A 6,980-nucleotide genomic window follows, 5' to 3' on the forward strand; every position below is an offset into this window, starting at 1 on the left:
GAATAATTACATAAATTTACAAAGCTCTTAGGTATAATGGAAATATACAAAGGTATCGCTGCAGGGAAGGGGAAGTAACTCTTGATGCTCTGAGATGCACGTCCTTCTGTGTCGGCTAATATATACCATGGAACCTGCAACCGTTAACTTTCATTATAGCTAAAATGGATAGAATTATCATTAAACCGCCCGCACGTTATCAGAAATGAGCGGGCCACTGTAACTTGATAATGCCCTCATAATGCTTGACGACGGGCCATTATCAAGCCCGTTGTGAGGTGACGTCATAAGGTAGAGAAAGTGACGTCACGTATTATAGTGACGTCATCTGGTTTGTTCTATGACGTTTCCATGTTTGTAAAATGGGGTCAGTGACATTCGTGTTGATTGCAAAATTTTTAAAAACCGATGTTGTTGTTTCTTTTTATTTGATAACAAATTCCATCCATTTTAGCTGTAATAACGATAACGCTATTTTTCAGGGCATTATCATATGCAGAAGCCCTCGGTCTTTTCAACTGCCCTCCTTCGTCGGGCAGTTAATGGAAAACCTCGGGCTTCTGCAAATGATAATGCCCTGAAAAATAGCGTTATCCTTATATTAAAACCCCCTGGATGCCAGAGGGACATATATGTCCTTCCTCTACAACCCTCACTTTGAAGTCGAATAAAATTCAAAATACATCACCAACACAAATACACTTCACAATTTTGAATAAGGTGGGACATTTCCTGTTCTGTGATATCATCCACTGGCATTTTAGGCCAAGCAAAAGTACTGAAAATGACCTCTGAAAATTAGGTACATTGTAAATGTCGCCATTTTTTACACATTACTAAATCACCGCTCACGGCGTTATTTACAGCATGTTTTGAAATCTATATTTAGGATATCTACTCGGAGAAATGAATTTCAAAAATAGCATATTAGTGATCACGGGTATCTGTCTTTTATGAAAACACCAATGATCATTCCAAAGCGTCTCCCATAACCCGAGAATCGTTTAGAATGTTTTGGAAAATACGCAAACACGAACGCCAAAGTGAACTTTCCGCCATATTGGCTAGTGTTTACAAAATCACGTTTCAGGTACACCGGTTATGAGGCGCCTGTAACATCGCGTATATGTCAAACTTAGCTGCCATGCACACATCCTTGAATTCCTTATACATTTTAGGATCAAATGACCAATGGTCTCTGTCACCAATACAAAGTGGCTGGATGAAATCAAGCAAAATATGTTATGTGTGAAAACGAACGCTGTCCTCGAAAAACTGCACTTGTTTGAAATGTAAACAAAGCAAAATTCAGATTTTACACAGTGTAGAATTTTCTCCTATTTTGAGCTATCCATTCGTCTATTCGTTAAGATATAGGCTCAACATTTTCAGAATATGCATGGGAAGAGAATCGTAGGAAGAATTAGGGAATTTCAAATAGATACATTGCAATGATTTGATATTTTCAACAGAAGTTGTCAAAGTTACCGTTCTGGTTGACGCCATGACTGACGCAAAATCACGCACAACGACAACGGTATTTATCGGAATTTCTGACTATTTCCGTTTGTTTCAATGAAAATTATGACAACAAACAACAGTACATAGATTGTCAGAATGTTTCTGATTACTTACATGTCACATTTATGTTTATACGATCCCTGAATCAACGAAAGTCCCCTGGTACAATCCCGCGTACTGTTGACAGTGTACACGCCATTTTGTAAAAGTGGGTCACAGGTAGTGATGTCATACGTCAACATTGTTGTACATATTTGGTAATTTCATTGAGGTGAAGGTCCTTGAATGAGAGTGCACACGATCATTGTATCATGCTGTTTACAGTTTCAGTTATGGTGTATATTCTGCATGTCTTTTATACATTTTTTCACACAATTAATTTTACTTTGGATATTTGTCAATGTTCAAAATGAAATCATACGTACATATAGGCCACAACATGTATGAACGAACCTTTGATAATCTCCTGTTTGTTTGAACATTGTTTACATAAGAATGTGATAGGTTTATAGTGTCGACTACGATATTTCTTATTTCCTTTGGACAAGTGTTACAAGATGAAGTGTAAATGTAACTGCAGCATGTACGTATTTCTTTGGATGTGTAATAAGTCAATATTATAAGATCATATAACCAATGTCCATGAATAGCCGTTTCATTTTATTTTATAACTAAAACTGATTATATTACTTTAACAAAATGGATAATATTTTTCGGTAAAATATATGCACACATTTCTATAATGTCTTGGTCTTGGAATTGTCTTTTATGTCGTTAGATACAGAGAAAAGTGATATCTTACGATTCGCCAGGTGCGCGTTAGTCACAAACAATTTACGAATTATTCCTCTCGTTTTGCATTATATAATCAATGGTTTCATTCTTTTGTCAATATTGTGATCACAGGATAGTAAACAGTTTACTTTATTTCTCCAGGAATTGTAAAATGTATAAAAATAAAACCCATGCCAGGTACCCCGTTGGTTCAACCGTATACGATTATCCTGATAATTCTATACCAATAGAGCTTTCTTTGCATCTTTTATTGTGTAAGAAATAATAACATAATAATGAACAAATATTTGTCCAATATTGAATATATGTTTGGTTGTTTTAAAATATTCTTTTGGGAATTTTATTACGTAAATTTATGCTAAACAGGTGCGTGTCTTGTCCAATTAAGATACACGATAAACTATCTAATTGTTTACATATTCAAGACATTATTAGCTTGGTGGGGAGCAGTAATTTTATGTTGTGTCGAAAAAGCGTCAAATTCCGTTCCACACATCGAGATTTTCCATACCATGAAAGAAAATTAGGGGAGATATATATTAATCAAAATACAAGTGTCGTCTTTCTCCGACGTTATCAAAGACATGAAACCAGCCATGACGTCAAAAGGAATCGTGTTATTTTTCGGGTATTTCATTACATTTGATGATAAGGCATGTGCTCCATTAATAATGATGCAACATTAGTCAAATTACACTTACACAATCAGGAGAATGTTGGAATCTAAGGACTAAGTTATAGGTTAGATAAGGCCATCCATTTCTCTATTAACTCCTTTTTAATGAAGTACGATTTCATAATTTCTTATGGGTATATTTTATAACTAAACGTGTACAGTTTCAATATCGATATTTGTGTTGGAATAGTTTGGTTCCTCCTGAACAAAACACCACGAAAATACATTGACCTTACCCACAGCTAATTCTCACCAAGTGACCTGAGTTACAACAAACTAGAGCTAAGCATAGCGGAGTTATGTCCCCTTTTCTTTGTACGTGTGAAATCTCTCTGTCACCTTTTGACGTCATAGAGAAAAAGCAGTTTTCGTCATTTACGGCATGCTATTTTTGGAATTGAATGTATGTCGATATACAAACGCATATAACTCCATTTGATATGTAGTTATGTCCTTCAGATGTTAGGCAGTATTTTGTTCGCTCACAGTTTCCGTAAAGCTTCTTAATTAAACAATTTGTCGCACAGTACTTTTATCGGTGTACAATAAAAAGCAGAGAAATTAACTGTTTTTAAACGCAGAATATATTCTCGGACAACACTTAGGAGTGTCTTTTTTTGTAAACCGGTTTGATATTTACAGTTAAATTTACACCATCAAATAGGAAATTTAATATTCTTCATCTCTGCGTAATTTTATAGCCAGAGGTAGATCCAGTGCCGCGTGAGCGCAATTCTCGCACAACCTTCACTTTTCCGATCTTAGGAAAATGTACGTCAGAAAAAAAACTCGGCATCCAGAGGGTTAAAGGGCAAGTTCACACGGAAATTAACCTATTTTTCTTGTACTTTTTCCACATTAAAAGTGTTAACCTAGAAGTATCATAGACAAAAATATAAAAATATCACAATTAATTAACATATTTTTCGCATTAAAACGATTTATATTTTTCACATTTACCAAGTGTTCTATTTCCACAACAAAAACACCATGGCTTATGCCCCTTGCAATATGACGTCATTGGTGCCAATTGATAAACATTATGACGTCATCATGCTTTGTTAGAGCCGCTTCACGTGGTGTAGGTCTAGGTGTGTGATTCTAGCGTCTCAGATGCCAGCCAGCATAGTGTTATGCTGAGTCACTACTGCGCCGGAGTGTGTCGTAGGCCATGTTGTTTTACCGCAAACTGGTACTTGATATCTTTTGCGTTGAGAATAGACAGGGACCCAGTTGAATTGGCACCAATTACGTCATAATCTAAGGGGGATAACTCAGGCCTGTTTAGCTCGAAAAACGAAGGCCTCATAACGGCATATCATTTTCACACTATTGTGAGCTTCCTACTTTCACTGTGAAAAAAATGAGTGTATATTTTCAAACACAGATACTAATTAATTCTAAAATTGCGTTTTGTTTAGAAAAAGAAAGAAAGTGATTTTTGCGTGTACACTTCCCCTTTAAATGTGTTCCACTTCCATTTAGGGGCGGTCGGGTAGCCTAGTGGTTTAAGCGTTCGCTCGTCACGCCGAAGACACGGGTTCGATTCCCGACATGGGTACAATGTATGAAGCCCATTTCTGATGTCCCCCGCCGTGATATTGCTGGAATATTGCTAAAAGCGGCGTAAACCCATACTCACTCACTCCACTTCCATTTGACAAAAAAACATGTTAAAAATCCAACAAAATGATAAACAAACGAAGGAAGGTTTTCTCTTAATGTTACTACACACCAAAATGCACACATTAACCAATGTACAGTAAAGTACGGTTATAACGAACTCAAAATGACTACTAATTTTGGTTCGTTATAACCGCAGTTCGTTATAAGCATATATACAGCATAACTACAGCAAATAGTCGGGACCAAAAAGTAAGTTCGTTATATACGTCAGTTCGTTATAAGCGTGTTCGTTATAACCGTAGTTTACTGTATGTTGATATTGAGATATGTCTTTTTCAGGCCTTTTACTTTAAAGAGAACTTATCCACCTTGATGCTTGAGTTGGGTTTTCAGTTCAACTGATCATATGAACGTATGTGTCAAAGAATCTTGGTAGAATGAGTGTCACCCTTCCCCAAAAAGGCGGAGAATGTAACTCATAACATCAATCACTGGTTTGTGTGGTCTACACTGTTATTTTTTGTCGCAGACCGATTAATTCTTTCAGTCCGGCCCATTATGTTCTACGTCAAGGCCAAAACTGTTAAAAAAGTGAAAAATGGAACATATCATATAATTGTCATAATAAAACCGGAATCACTGCTTTTAAAGATAAGTATGTCAGAAATGTGATAACTGGAGGGTAATGAAATCTTAGATTTGATTCCACATGGCCAGGGGCGGTCGGGTAGCCTAGTGGTTAAAGTGTTCGCTCGTCACGCCGAAGACCCGGGTTCGATTCCCGACATGGGTACAATGTGTGAAGCCCATTTTTGGTGTCCCCCGCCGTGATATTGCTGGAATATTGGTAAAAGCGGCGTAAAACCAAACTCACTCACTCACTCACTCCACATGGCCAAAACAGCGTTCATTTCAGTGGTTTTTCAAAGTAGTCATGTCGTTCCGACAACAAGAAATCTGTCAGACATGTAATATTACTTATATGACGCAGTAACCATATAGCTGCAGTGTTGACCTATTGACATACAGCTTGTGTATTCACCATCAGAACATCTGTCAGTAACAATACACCCCTGCATCACCCACTACCATGCTATCAGCCACTGTGTCCTTGTTCCTCCCTGTTTAAGGGGCGGTCGGGTAGCCTAGTGGTTAAAGCGTTCGCTCGTCACGCCGAAGACCCGGGTTCGATTCCCGACATGGGTACAATGTGTGAAGCCCATTTCTGGTGTGATATTGCTGGAATATTGCTAAAAGCGGCGTAAAACCATACTCACTCACTCACTCCTCCCTGTTTACACAGCTGAACGTATCTCTTTATAATTACGTTCCTCTGCCTTGTCCACTCAGTCTCTTAAGTCACCGTATTCTTGAAACCTGTCTCTCCAGATATTTGTCTCTCGGATCACGGCCTGTTTGCATCCCCGTCTGTGTCTAGCTGAGTTCGATCCCACATAGGCACACAGTATAAAGTCTATTTATGGTGTTCCCGGTATACTTGTGTCTCGCGATTAGCGTTAACGTCATTCAAATATTGAACCATTCGTCTATGTCGGGCTGATCTGTTTGTCCATCTGTCCATTCCACGTGGGTCTCGCAGACAAGTTTGGCCACCAGTGACCTTTCGTAATGGGCAGCAAATTAAATTCCCCGTTCCAAAGCACGTCACCCTCCTTTTGGTCTTGCAATACAATATAACCGATGTGGGTTCCATACAGGTTGGAATACGTAACACGTGGAACAGTCAACAATCGGACACATCAATCGCAGCTGAGCGACAAGAACAAATAATTCAGTTTGGCACGGGCCATTCGGCGCAAATTCGATTCAAAATTCGATTTAAATATTCTCATTAAAGAACATGTGTTCTATTGGGACCAGTGATATACCCACTTGAACACGAACCTGCACCAGGGCAAGTGGTTTCTTGGAGCAAATCGCATTGATTAGTGGTGTTCATTGTGCCTTCATGCCTTGCAAGAGATTACTTCTACTGGATGGGGCGTATTTCCTTAGACCGGGCCAGCCTTGGAAATTGCAGTACCGAATTTGAAGTATGTCGGTTAATTAACAGCTTTCGATGATCTTATCCCTCAGCATGTAGATGTGTTTGAAGAGAATTTGGAAGAATTATTTGAAACATATTTGAGGACATTTTAACTGAAGGTATGAGCTGAACGTACACGACTAGTGTACAAGGCATCAAAATAAATATCCCAATACGTCTACCGGCGATAAAAAGCGAAAGAGCCAGTGAATGTTGTTTTACGAGTCTGTTGGAATTATTTCCAGCCTCATCTTGGTGACCTATAAATATTCCCGACTGGGCCAGGGAAATCGACGACAACAACAGCACCGATCC

The sequence above is a fragment of the Haliotis rufescens genome, unplaced genomic scaffold (assembly GCF_023055435.1).
Source record: "Haliotis rufescens isolate VD_foot unplaced genomic scaffold, xgHalRufe1.0.p SCAF_5, whole genome shotgun sequence".
In the NCBI taxonomy this organism is placed as follows: Eukaryota; Metazoa; Mollusca; class Gastropoda; order Lepetellida; family Haliotidae; genus Haliotis; species Haliotis rufescens.